This window comes from Pinus tabuliformis, chromosome 3_2, assembly GCF_031772625.1.
Source record: "Pinus tabuliformis cultivar Carrire ecotype Pingquan chromosome 3_2, CPIR1, whole genome shotgun sequence".
Lineage (NCBI taxonomy): Eukaryota > Viridiplantae > Streptophyta > Pinopsida > Pinales > Pinaceae > Pinus > Pinus tabuliformis.
In genome coordinates, this window is record NC_142302.1 from 1,063,350,458 (window position 1) to 1,063,364,799 (window position 14,342).

A 14,342-nucleotide genomic window follows, 5' to 3' on the forward strand; every position below is an offset into this window, starting at 1 on the left:
CATAGTTCACACCCATATAATATCACTGGACAAACTAGGAGCCCAAAAAGCACTTTAATCATTTTACAATCACATAACTTTTCCTCTCTACATCTGTTTTGAAGAGCATATAATGCTTTCCACCCTCTTAATATTCTCTTCTTTATGCAGTCCTCCCAATTAAGCTTGTTATTGAAATCAATACCGAGGTACTTGTATTCTTTTAATTCTTCAAGAATGTTTCCTATAAAGAAGAACGTATGTTGGCTCTTCTTCCTTTTATTTGAGAAAATCATTATTTTGGTCTTGCTAGTATTGACTTGAATCCCCACTACTTTACAAAAATTCTCAAGGGCATATAGGTGCATCTGCAATCTCTGGGCCAATTTAGCAATCAATACAAGGTCATCAACATATAGAAGAAGATTTACCACAAACTCCCCAAACAAGCACCATCCCCACCTTGAAAATTTAACCACTCTTCCAATTTATCAATATATAAACCAAAAAGAGTAGTCGATAAAGGGAAGCCTTACTTGACTTTGATGTCACTTCTAAATATTTCTGAAATTCCTGTTGAAGTTCTAACTTTTACTTTCTTATCTCGTCCTTCTACTTTTTCTCCTGCACTACCATAGGGCTTACCTAGTCGGATTCTTCCACCGGCTCAACAATTTTGACTGCAGGCATTTTGTCTAGTTCTATGCAGACCTTTTCCTTCTACTTCAGATTCAAGTGGTAAGGCCTCTGCTTAATCGGCTTTGCGTCAGGTTTTAGGGTGATCCTCATCATCCCTAAATCACCAAAAATCCCCTTTAAGTCCGTAATCTTGGTCGAGAATAAGTCTTCATACTCGCGGAGTAACTCAACGACCTTATCCATCATGGCGTCATCCCAATAGTCACCGAGCATTGCATACTTCGGTTCGAACTCCATCCTAATGTTTACCTACTTTGTTTTTAGTAGCATGGTGATGTAAGGATCTTCAATCAATGGTCCTTGAACCTTGTGATAGCCTTCAGTTTCTGGAATGTTAATTTTTCGTGGATCTTCATCATCCTCCTCAATGTTTACATTGTAACAGTCCTGTGCGTAGTTCAGCTAGGTCACCCATTCTAGCTGAAGCACTTCCATTGGCTCCTGGGATATTCTGAAGATAGCTATTTTTACTGCTTGCAACACATCATCAACAGTATCCCACCAATGATCCTCAAACGTGAAGGTTAACAAGAATATTTCATGCAAGATATCCCATTCACTCGTGCCATGGTGGAGCTCCATCTTAGTATACAAATTCATGGGTATGATATCCAGGGTATGACAGAATAGGTGCACCCACTTAAGTTGTAGCTCTTCCCTGTAGACCTTGGTCCATTTCGTGAGGTGTACACGTGGATCATCCCATCCATCATACTTGTCTGTTAGTCGCATTTGAGGCATCCCAAACTGCAAGCGCATCATCCTTTTGCATTCACGCCAGTCCTCAATTCTTCTTTGATGTGTACCCCACCATCTCGTGGGTGTGGTGCATAGTACCCATTTCAGAGCATCGAAATTGTTCTGGTAATTCTATTTCAAATTTGTTCAGGAAATCGTCCACAACGCTCAACCCGTCATACATAGGAAGGTATCTTACCTCTATTGCCACACAGTGTAGTGACCTTGTCATCATGTTATAGTTGAATGTGGTTACCTCATGTAACCAGTTCTACCATCATTCTATTTCCTCCTTCGAATCTGAGGTGCAAGAGCTTTCGCGCTGCCACGAGAGTCTGCCATCCGCTGTTGGATTCACCCAGTCCTACTCTTGCACGGTTATCTTGTAGATGCAGTCTAGATTGTAGTCGCTATTGTAGTCACGCACTGGCTCTGTGTAGCGCGATCCTTCGGCGGGGTCTCAAGGTACCACTACGCACAGTGAATTTTTCTCAAAAATCATCTTGTGATTCTTTATATTTATCACTCCATTCATTTCAGTGGCCCAATATATTTCCAATAGTGCAGGATAGGGATTGTTGTCATCAACAATCTCTATCACTTCGAAATATGCAAGCATGCTCGCACCTTCAATATCTACCATTATTCCTTACAATATTCCCACAGGTAGGATCTTTTGTTGGTTCGTTAGTCGTAATCAAATACGAGACCATTGCAATGCAGGCCTGCCCATGAACTCCCACGTCTGCTTTAGTAGGATGTTCATGCTCGATCCTAGATCCAAAATCTCTTGATCCATTTCATATTCCCCGATCTGCGTAGTTATTCTCATCTCTCTTCTTGTTCGCGTTGTGTGCTTCCCGAGCTTCTGTACTATGTGTGGTTCTCTTGGCGTGGTTCCAGCACATCTAGTGATGAGTTCTTGTAGTCCCTTCACAACTTTGCTGTCATGCAACATCTTCATGCATGTCTCCAAAAATGTAGTGAGCATTGATGGGTCCATTTCCGGTTCCAGTTTGTCTTTACTTCCTAAAGTGGAGGCATCCGCGAAGCTCTTCTTAGCTTCGATGAATGTTTCCTTAGTGCTCTCTAGATCAATTTCTAGTTCCTTTGTTGGAGACTTGCAAACCCAGGCACTTTCTTCAGGTTGCTTTCCTTTGTCATCTCTTGTCGTGATACCACTTCAGAGCACGATATTTACATTTGGGTCTTCCTCACGTGGCTCATACCTCATCATTTGTAGCTTCTCAGTCAGGGGAGGTTGGAGTGCTCCTTTATCATGCAACCTCGGTATCACCGTGGGAAAATCCTCCATCTCATGATCAAACTGGGTACAATATAACCATGATGGTCTCGTTTGATTTGTACATTCACGGAAATAATGCCTTGGCCCTCTACAATTGTAACATATCAGTTGTTCACAACCTCTTCCTAGTCCCATTCCACCTCGACCTTGTCCGGGCCCCTGAAATCCAGTGTGTTCCATACCTGCATTTTGATTGAGGGCACGTGTTTTGGTCTGAACTCTGTAGGTAGGAGTCTGATCCATCATCAGTTCATAACTGCTACAGGTGCGCTCATCGTGGCTTGCTGACCTACAGAAATTACAGAACAGCTGTTGGGAATTCTGCGTATACTTTTGCAATAGATGGAAGTTATCCATATCATGCTTCCCTCTTATCTGAGAAATCACGCACCATAACGTAGGCACCGCGCTCGGTCTTGCTTTTTCCTTCGGTCTCAATGGCATTGGTCCTCCTCCCGCCAGGTAGTTCACGAAGACTAGATAATGGTCCTTGTCATGTCCCTGGCCTTTACACTTTACGCACCATACCTCCCCACATGCTTCTGGGCGAGGCGTCCTACCTTGTTTCAAACTTTGCACCTCAAGGCATAATTTTTTCAACTGCGCATCGAATTGTTGAAGCCCTAGGTAAGGATCTTGTATCGAGGTCACGTGCAGTCTCATTTTGATCTCCAAGGCCTCGACCTGAGTGGCTAGCTTCTACTATGACAACGCGTTTCGTAGATGCAGTGTTAGCGATACTACAAACCATGTGTGGTGTTTCCCATCTGTCAAGGTCATATTGGCTTCACGAATTGTACACTTCAGTCTTTGATTCAACTCCCAGGGGGTTTCGCCTAGAAGAATCATGATTTCCTTAAATCCAATGATCGACTATGTCTCTGATTTTGGCCTGCTAAATTCCTTGTTTAGCGCAACTTGGATATCCGCAATCCCTGTGTTCGGATTGTCATTGGAATGCTTAATGTACCAAGTCAATGTGCGATCCTACATAGCGTTGACAAGCGTTTCTTTCTTTATATTGTCATCTATGACTCCCTACGCTTCCTATATAGCCCTTACCATGAACCAAAACTAGTCCAAATCTTCATTCCCTACTCCTTTGAACACCAACAACTTTACCGCACTTTCCATATTGAACTGTGGTGGTGGCGGAGGTGGTGTGGGTGAATACGGGGGTAAAGATGGTGAAAATAGTGGTGGTGTAGGTGGGGGTGGTATGCATTGAATTCAATACTTTATCAAACTGATCGCACTTCTTGGTGAAACCTTCACAATCTCTTCCTTGCTTTCTCGTAGAGATGAAATCAAGGGGATAGTTTCTAGTTCTGTGCTACCTTTGTTTCTGTAGATCCTCCCACTTAGTATAGCCCCAAACATCAATTTATTCGCATAACCCACTTTTCACACAGTAGCATGTTAATCCAAGTGTTCAAATATTTAACGTAGTTACCTCGCAGTCCTTTGAGGAAGAGTCATTCTGCCTCACTATAGCTAACTGAAGTATCTACTGTGAACTTGGTGATAAATCCTCCTATAATTCAATCCAGCCAGTGATCCACAGCGTGCATGATCCTATCTTCCGATGCTTCCAGTCTGTACACTAAATATGGAGTCCACACAATAGGTTTGTCAAGCCTACACCTTCCTTGACTGTTTGCTAGCTTCAAGATCCACTCGTACAACTTAGAGGGGAAGGTTGCAAAGAAAAATTTGTGGATTTTTGTATATAAGTAGCATTCTAACCACTCTTCCTTTGATAATCGCGGATTCCTATTTTCCTATGCCTTGAACTTATGAATTTTTCTGTCCAACCACTCGTCAATTCCTTTCTTTATCAAATTTCAGTGGTACGACATCAAACATCTATATGCAGATCTCGGTCTTGGCAATGGAACCATCTGTTGGCTTATTGGGGCCTGACCAAGGTTCAAAGTTAAGTTAGCCAAACAAATCCCGGTACTACTAGCCCTTTCAGCAACAATCTGTGGAGCGCAGACTGAGGTCTCACCCAAAGTAGTATGAGAGGGTGCTAGAACCATGTTTCCACACCCTGGAGATGTTTGAGGAGTTCAACTGGTCCGCAGTTTGACCTTGTGCACAGGTTGCTTCGCGCATTTTCCCGTACCTTGCATCCTGATATACTTCCTTTCTACAGTCCTACCCAGGGGCTGAATGCTGTGCTCTGTGTTATTACCCAAGACCTTACTGGTATTCTAATGTTAGTCTATTATCTTAGCCTACTTGTGTGCTTTAAGTTATAAGTAACAACATAAACCATTCATACATGTGCACGCAGTAAATAAGCAGTATATTTGCAAATTATATCAAACATGCATTAACCCAAGAACAAATACACATAATTATGACAAAACTTCTCTTTATTAATTCCTTCCATGGTTACATACTCAACTCGCCCTGCGCACTCAGCTACGGACTATTAGGCCTTTATGCACTTAGCTGCAAAGCTTCCTCCTCTACGACCCAAAGACACACTTCAACTTGCGAATCAATCGCTTAGACCTTTTCCTACTTCTCTCTTCTTATTTTACACATAAAGCCTTGCTCTATTTATACAATCCCATCGTCTGCGGACCATGGGTAGGTCTATCAACCTGACATTACGTTACAAAACTAGGGTAGACAACCTTATGACTCTATCATACTTTCGCACCCCATGCCCACAATTCGCAGAGCTTTACAACAAGATTCCGTCAAAACTTGGGCTTTGAGCCCCAAAACATGCTTGGGGGGATTCCATGCCCAATAGGCCCCCAAAACAAACATTGTGACTGGTCCTCGAGTCGCTCTATTGGCACGGCGATCTTTGCATGGAGTCTCACCAACTGCTCTTGAATTGCGCAGAGGTCAGCAGCGCACTGAGCTACTAGTTGCTGGATCTACTGCATACGATATTCCGAGACATCTGTGTCAGGAGTGCTTCTCTACATCTGTACCGGTATCTGCTGCATATGTTTATAGTCCCGTGCCTTTGTCCGGATCCTTGGAGTGTGAAGAATGTGCTTCTTCCAGCTAGTCAGATAGCCGCCCCACCCATGTAGGGCTTCAAGCGGCTGCCATTCACTTTGCCTAGGAAAGGTTCTCCATTTAGTTTGACTAGGTGGACCGCACCTCCCTCTGTGACCTCCTTAACAATGTATGGTCCCAACCAATGCATTCTCAACTTTCCAGGGGACTTATCAAACTTACTGTAGTACAAAAACACGAAATCATTTACCTTGAATGTGCACAACTTAATATGGTAATCGTGTCAGACCTTCTCACGCTGTTTTTGCACCTGTTTATGAAAGCCGGCCAGGAACCATTCCTCCTCAAGTTCGTCCAACTGTGCGAGCCTTTTTTCAAGGCTTCACAGCTTGTCATACTTATGAGTGCTGCTATGCATAGACTAGGTACAATATACTCCATTGGCATGACAGCTTCCATGCCATAAACTAACCAGAAAGGTGTTTGTCCCGTCAGTTTCTTGCACGTTGTCCTATAAGCCCATAGTACTTGCTGCAGGAACACACATGTCCCAGTTGCTTCTCTGCGCATTGCATACTTTGGTTAGCGCAATCTCCAGTATTTTGTTGAATGATTCTACTGTCCCATTGGCTTGTGGGTGATATGATGTGCTTTTCTGGTGATACACCTGGAAATCTTCTATGAGCGCGCTAATGGTTTCATTCAAGAAATGTGTACCACGATCACTCATTAATATTTTCAGACAGCCAAATTGGGTCAACACATTTTCAAACAAAAACTTCACAGCCGTAGTGGCCGTGCAGCCTTTGACCAGTTGCGCTTCCACCCAGTGCATCAGGTAATCCATTGTGGTGATGATGTATCACGCGCCTGTTTTTCCCTGGGGCTTGATAGGTCCCACAAAGTTGATTGCCCACTTTTTAAAGGGTTGCAGTGTCATTTGTGGATTTAAAGGCATCTCATACCTTCGCGACAATTTATCATTCTTTAACATATATTGCATGCCTTATAGTGTGCTTTTGAATCCTGATGAAGGGTTGGCCACCACAACCCTGCACTCGGAATATTTTGTGTGGTTGCTTGTCCTACGTAGTGTCCTCCTGTAGTGCCCCCATGTGATTATGTGAGGATCTAACTTCGTTCAATTTCAAGTACATACCTTCACAATATCTCATCATTTCCCATTTTGTATAGGTGCCTCGCGATGACAGAAAAATCCGTCCTGCACACCACCAATTCCTTCTTCTGTTGGACGGAGTATTCCTTTAGTGCAGTCCCTGTTGTTAGAAAGTGAATTATATCTTTGAAGTGTTCATCTGCGACATGCACAACAAGGAGTTGTGTATCAGGTAATCCTTCCTCCAAACTAGTAGGTTCCTCGCCCGTCTCAATACACGACAAGTGATTTGGTCTTGCGTTTAGGCATCCAGGTTTTACCACGACCTCAAAGTCATATTATTAGAACAATAAGATCCACCTACATATGTGCCCCGAAAAAACAAGCTTAATGACCAAGTAATTTAGCACAGAATGGTCTATATACATCTTGAAATGTCCTCCTGGCAAATAGTGCCGTTATTTTTGGAGCATGTACACCATAGTCAATTCCTCGCGCTTGGTTCTGGAATATTTCTTTTCAGCTTTGGACAATCTACTACTTGCAAATGCGATAGGGTGATCCAAGCCCTCTCTACCCTCTTGTGTGAGCACTGCTCCCAGCGCTATACATGACGCATCAAGATGGGCATGAAACTCCACATCCGATTATGGGAAGACCAAGCTTGGAGCGGAGGCGAGTTTCCCCTTTAGGAGATGTAGCCCCTTCATGAAATCATCATTCCAGTAGAATGTGACATTCTTTTTCAATATTTTCTCCATTGGTGTGGTGATTTAGACATAGCTTTTGATGAAATTCCTATAGTACCTTGTGTGTCCCAAGGTAGCATGCAACTTTTTAACACTTTGCAGTACTTCCAAATTCAGAATTACTGCAATCTTCACGGGGTCTACCAGTATTCCCTGTTTGCAGACCACATGTCCTAGTAGGTTTCCAAAGGGAATGAGGAATGTACACTTATTAAGGTTCAACGCAATCTGGTGTCATTGGTAAGTATCGAGCATCAAGCCTAAGCTTGCTACGTAGTATTTAACCAATCCAAAGACAGTCCAATCATCCATATAGACCTCTAGGAATTTGTGGATATATTCTTTGAAGGCGGCAACAACTATGTGCGAAAAGATGGTTGGAGCATTTTTTAACCCAAACAACATGACGGTGTATTAAAAGTAGCCCCGTTCAGTGGCGAAGGTGGTCTTGCTCCTATCTTTCGTCGTGATTTTGATCTAGTGGTACCCTGAGAACCCATCGGTGAGAAAATATGCTTCTTGCCCGTCGATATTTTCTAATACTCCATTTGTGAATGGGGTCGGAATGGGTCGTGTACACAGGTATCATTCAACTTCTTGAGGTCCATTCATATTCTTATCTCACCCTTCTGCTTTTTCTCTTGCACTACCATATGGCTTACCTAGTCAGATTCTTCCACCAGCTCAATAATTCCGGCTGTGAGCATTTTGTCTAGTTCTACGTAGACCTTTTCCTTGTGCTTTGGATTCAAGCAGTAAGGCCTCTGCTTAACCAAATTCACGTCGGGATTTAGGGTGATCCTCATCATCCCTAAATCGTCAACGATCCCCTTTAAGTTCGTAATCTTGATCGGGCATAACCCTTGCTACTCGTGGAGTAACTCAATGACCTTATTCATCGTGGCATCATCCCAATAGTTGTTGAGCCTCCATCACAATGTTTACCTGCTTCTTTTTTACCGGCGCGGTGATGTCATGATCTTCAATCAATGGTCCTTGAACCTCGTGATAGCCTTCCATTTCTGGAATGTTAATTTTTTGTGGATCTTCATCATCCTTCTCAATGTTTACATTGTAACACTCCAACGCGCAGCTCAGCTGGGTCACCCATTCCAACTAAAGCACTTCCATTCCTGGGGTATTCTGAAGATAACTGCTTTTACTACTTGTAGAGAGTCATCAACAGTATCCCACAAATGATCCTCAAACATGAAGGTTAATAGGAATCCTTCGCGCAAGATATCCCATTTGCTCGTGCCATGGAGGAGCTCCGTCTCAGTATATCATTTCATGGGTATGATATTTAGGGTATGATAGAGTAGGTGCATCCACTCAGGTTGTGGATGTTCCTCGTATACCTTGGCCTATTTCGCGAGGTGTGCATGTTTATCATCCCATTTGTCATACTTGTATGTTAGCCACATCTTACGTGTCCCAAACTACATGTGTATCATCCTTTTGCATTCGTGCTAGTCCTCAAAACTTCTTTGATGCGTACTCCAACATCTTGCGGGCGTGGCGTGTAGTATCCATTTCAGAGCGTCGAAACACTATTGTTCCAGTGCTTCTCTTTCAAATTTTTTTAGGAAATCAACCACCTTGCTCAACCCGTCATACATAGGCAGATCTCTTACCTCTGTTGTCACGTAGCACAGTGACCTTGTCATCATGTTACAGTTGAGCGTGGTTACCTCGTGTAACCAGTTCTTCCATCGTTCTATTTCCTCATCGAAATATGAGGTGCAGGAGCTTTTGTGCTCCCACGAGAGTCTTCCACCCCCTCTTGGATTCACCTAGTCCTGCTCCCACACAATTATCTTGTAGATATAGTCTAGATCGTTGTCACTATCATAGTTACGCACTGGCTCTATGTAGCGTGATCCTTCCACAGGGTCTAAAGGTGCCACTACATGCAGTGACTTTTTCTCAAAAATCATCTTGCACTTATTTAGATTTATCACTCCATTCATAGAAATGGCCCAATCTATTCCCAGCAGCATGGGATAGGGATTGCTATCATCAACAATCTCTATCACTTCGAAATTTGCAAGTGCATTCGCACTTTCGATATCTACCGTTATTCCCTGCAATCTTCCCATAGGTAGGATATTTTTCTTGTTCATCATTCAAAATTGAATAGGATACCATTGCATCGCAGGCTTGCCCATGCACTCCCACGTCTGCTTTGGCAAGATGTTTGTGTCCTATCCTAGATCCAAAATCACTTGATTAATTTCATATTCCCCGATTTGCATGGTCAATCTCATCTCTATTCCTATTCGCATTGTGTGCTTCCCAAGCTTCTGGAATACATGCGGTTCTCCTGGCATTGTTCCATCACATTTAGTGATGAGTTCTTGTAGTCCCTTCACAGCTTTGTTGTCGCACAGCAGCTTCATGCATGTCTTCAAAAATGTAGTGAGCATTGATGCGTCCATTTCCGGTTCTAGTTTGTCTTTACTTCCTTAAGTGAAGGCATCCACGAAGCTCTTCTTAGCTTCCATGAATGTCTCCTTAGTGCACTCTAAATCAAATTCTGGTTCCTTTGTTGGAGCCTTGTGAACCTAGGCACTTTATTCGAGCTGCTTGCCTTTGTCGTGATACCACTTCGAAGCACGATATTTACATTCAGGTCTTCCTCACGCGGCTCAGACCTCATCATTTGTAGGTTCTGAGTCGGGGGAGGTTAGAGTGCTCCTTTATCACGCAAACTCACTATCAGCGTGGAACAATCCTCTGCCTCATGATCAAATTGGATACAATATAAGCATGGTGGTTTGATTGGATTTGTACAATTGCGGGCATAATGCCCTAGCCCTTCGCAATTGTAACACATCAGCTATCTGCGACCTCTTCCTAGTCCCATTCCACCCGACCTGTCCACGCCCTTGAAATCCATTGCGTGCCATACTTGAATTTTGATTGAGGACCCATGTTTGAGTCTGAACTCTATAGGTAGGAGTCTAATCCATCATCAATTCATAACTTCTATAGGTGCACTCATCATGGCCTATTGACCTGCAGAAATTACAGAACAACTGTCGGGAATTCTGCGTATACTTCTGCAATAGATGGCAGTTATCCATAGCATACTTCCCTCCTATCTGAAAAATCGTGCACCATAACGCAAGCGCCACGCTCAATCCTACTTGTGCCTCTGGTCTCAATGGAATTGGTCCTCCTCCCACCAGGTAGTTCGCAAAGACTAGACAATGGTCCTTGTCATGTCTCTGGCCTTTTCACTTTATGCACCATACCTCCTCACACACATTTGGGCGAGTTGTCTTGTCTTCTTTCAAACTTTGCACCTGAAGGCACAAGTTTTTCAACTACATGTGGATTTGTTGAACCCCTAGGTTAGGATCTTGTATCAGGGTCTCGTGCAGTCTCATTTCGATCTCCAAGGTCTTGTCCTGAGTGGTTAGCTTATGTTGTGACAACGCGTTCCTTAGATGCGGCATTAGCAATGCTACAAACCATGCGTGGTGTTGCCCATCCATCAAGGTCATATTGGCTTCACGAATTGTACACTTCAGTCTCTGATCCAACTCCTAAGGGGTCTCACTTGGAAGCATCGTGATTTCCTTAATTCCAATAATCGACTGTCTCTGATTTTGGCCTGCTAAATTCCTCGTTTAGCGCAACTTGGATATTTTTGATCCCTGCATTCAGATTGTCATTGGAATGCTTAATGTACCAAGTCAATGCGTGATCTTGTAGAGTGTTGACTAGTGTTTCTTTCTTGATATTATCATCCATGACTCCCTGCGCTTCCCATACATCCCTTACCACAAACCAAAACTTGTCTCGATCTTCATTCCCTACTCTTTTGAACACCAACAACTTTATCACACTTGCCATATTGAATTGTGGTGGTGGCGGACGTGGTGTGGGTGAAGACAGGGGTGAAGATGGTCTAACTGGTGGTGGTGTAGGTGGGGGTGGTATGCACAGAATTCGGTGCTTTATCAAACTGATCGCACTTCTTGGCGAAACCTTCGCGAGATCTTCCTTGCTTTCTCGTGGAGGTGAAATCAAGGGGCTAGTTTCTAGTTCTGTGCAACCTTCATTTCTGTAGATCCTCCCACTTCACATAGCCCTAAACATCAATTTATTTGCATAACCAGATTTTCACACAATAGCATTTTAATCCAAGTATTCAAAGATTTAATGTACTTACCTTGTGGTCCTTTCAGGAAGCGTTGTTCCGCCTCGCTATTGCTAACTAAAGTATCTACCATGAACTCGGTGGTAAATCCTCCTATAATTAGATCGAGCCAATGATCCACAGTGTGCACGATCTTATCTTTTGACGTTTCCAGGCTGCGCACCAATTTTGGAGTCCACACAATACGTTTGTTGAGCTTACACCTTCCTTGACTATCTTCTAGCTTCACAATCCATTCGTACAACTCAGAGGGGAAGGATGTAAAGAAAATTTTGTGTATTTTCATATATAAGTAGCAATCTAACCACTCTTCCTTTGATAATTGTAGATTCCTATTTTCCTATGCCACGAATTCTTGAATTTTTCTGTCCAAGCACTCCTCAATTCCTTTCTTTGTCAGATTCCAATGATATCTCATCAGACCTATCTATGTAGATCCCGGTCCAAGCAATGGAACCATTTGTTGGCTTATTGGGGCCTGACCCAGGTTCAGAGTTAAGTTAGAAAAACAAATCCCGATACTACTCACCCTTTTGGCAACATTCCATAGAGCGCAGACTGAGGTATCACCTAGGGTAGTATGGGAGGGTGCGAGAGCCATGTTTTTGCACCCTGGATATGTTTGAGGAGTTCAACTTGTCCGCGGTTTGAACCTACCTGCAGGTTTCTTTGTGCACTTTTCCGTACCTCACAGCCTGATATACTACCTTCGTGCAACCCTACCCAAGGGCTAAACATTGCACTCTGCATTATTACCCAAGACCTTACTGGTATTCCAATGTTAATTGATTATCTTAGCCTACTTGCGTGCATTAAGTTATACTTAACAACATAAACCATTCATATAGGTGCGAGCAGTAAATAAATAGTACATTTGCAAATTATATAAAACATGCATTAACCTAAGAACAGATACACATAATTATGACAAAAATTCTCTTTATTAACTCCTTCCTTGGTTATAGACTCAACTCGCCCTATGCACTCAGCTGCAGGGGTCCACACACTTAGCTACAGAGCCTTCTCCTACTCTACAACCAAAAGGCACACTTCAACTTGTGACTCAATCACTTAGACTTTTTCCTACTTCTCTCTTCTTATTCTACACTTAGAGCCTCGCTCTATTTACATAATCCCATGGACATGGACCATGGGTAGGTCTATCTAGCTGACATTACATTACAAAACTAGGGTGGAGAACCCTATGACTCTATCATACTTTCATGCTCCACGCCTGCAATTCGCAGAGCTTTACAACAAGATTCTGTCAAAACTTGGGCTTTGAGCCCCAAAGCATGCCTTGGGGGGATGTCATGCCCAACAAATACCATGATCTATTGTACAATGTTTCGACCTAAAACTCGCTTTCCCTTTTTCCACTTCATCTTAACCATAATAGGTCGCGATTAACAAATGGTATGTTAATTTTTAATCATGCTTCGTAAAAAATTAATTTAAGTATGCTTTAAACATGTGATTTAGACATGCAAGAAAGTTACTGTTGCAAATTTTATTCATTGATTTAGTGACAAATACGAGAATATATTGGCATCTTTCAATTGAGACCATCCGATCAAAAAAAATTAATTAAAAAAATGATTAAAATTGCCAACTCCAATAGGAGAGACGCCTATCAGCCTAATTAATCACGTGCCATATACGTGCCATAGTTTATAGTTGGAGCTCAAGAACTTTGCAACAAACTCACATAGAAACCATAACATATAAATCCAATGTTAAAACGACGTTTCAAAACTATATTATGGGGAAAGGCACTCAACTATTCATATGAATAATTGTGCGGTTCCGAAAGTGTATCCTTCATCAATGTAAATAGATTAACTTCACTAATATATACATATAGTGGGGAGGACCATACATTCAACAGTAAATCGCAAATAAACCCAAGAGTATCTTGTACCGCATGAAATGCTAAATTTATAAATACAACTAATTTTAAAATTAGTACCGTGAGGGAAAACGGACTATAAATATCAACTGAGACTATTATATTGTGCTTGGACGTACCGAAATTTAACTCACATTGATGTTGAAATCTGATTGTTAAATTATTCTAGATTAAAGTAAAACAAATATTTTTTATGTTGGTAAGTTGAAGTTACTGAAGACGTTACAAGTAGTATCACACCAACAGGTTTCTATACTGTGATCTATGATTCTGAATACAACTAAAATAATATATTAAAGTTCCATATTAGATTAAGAAGAGATGAAATTTCACTAAGACCTAAGTAATGAAGTAAAAGAAATCAGAATAAATTTCGTTTAAAGTTAAAAAATACTAATTGCCTTAATATTGGGCACCTCGGAGGAAAAATAATTGTTGGAGAATGGGTAGAGAAAAAAGTTTATGTGAACGTATATGTACAAACAAATTTAAATAAGGAAACAATTCTTACATTGTTAAACAATTATGAAACAACAAATAGATATGTTTAAAAAAAGAATGCAGGGTGTTGGATCTTAAGTCGCCGTGAAAATAAAGGATTGCCAACTTGATAACTGTCTGCTAATAGTTGTGACCCCCTTTGTTAATTTACATAAAATGAATGAAACGTATTATTGGTGCCAATTATT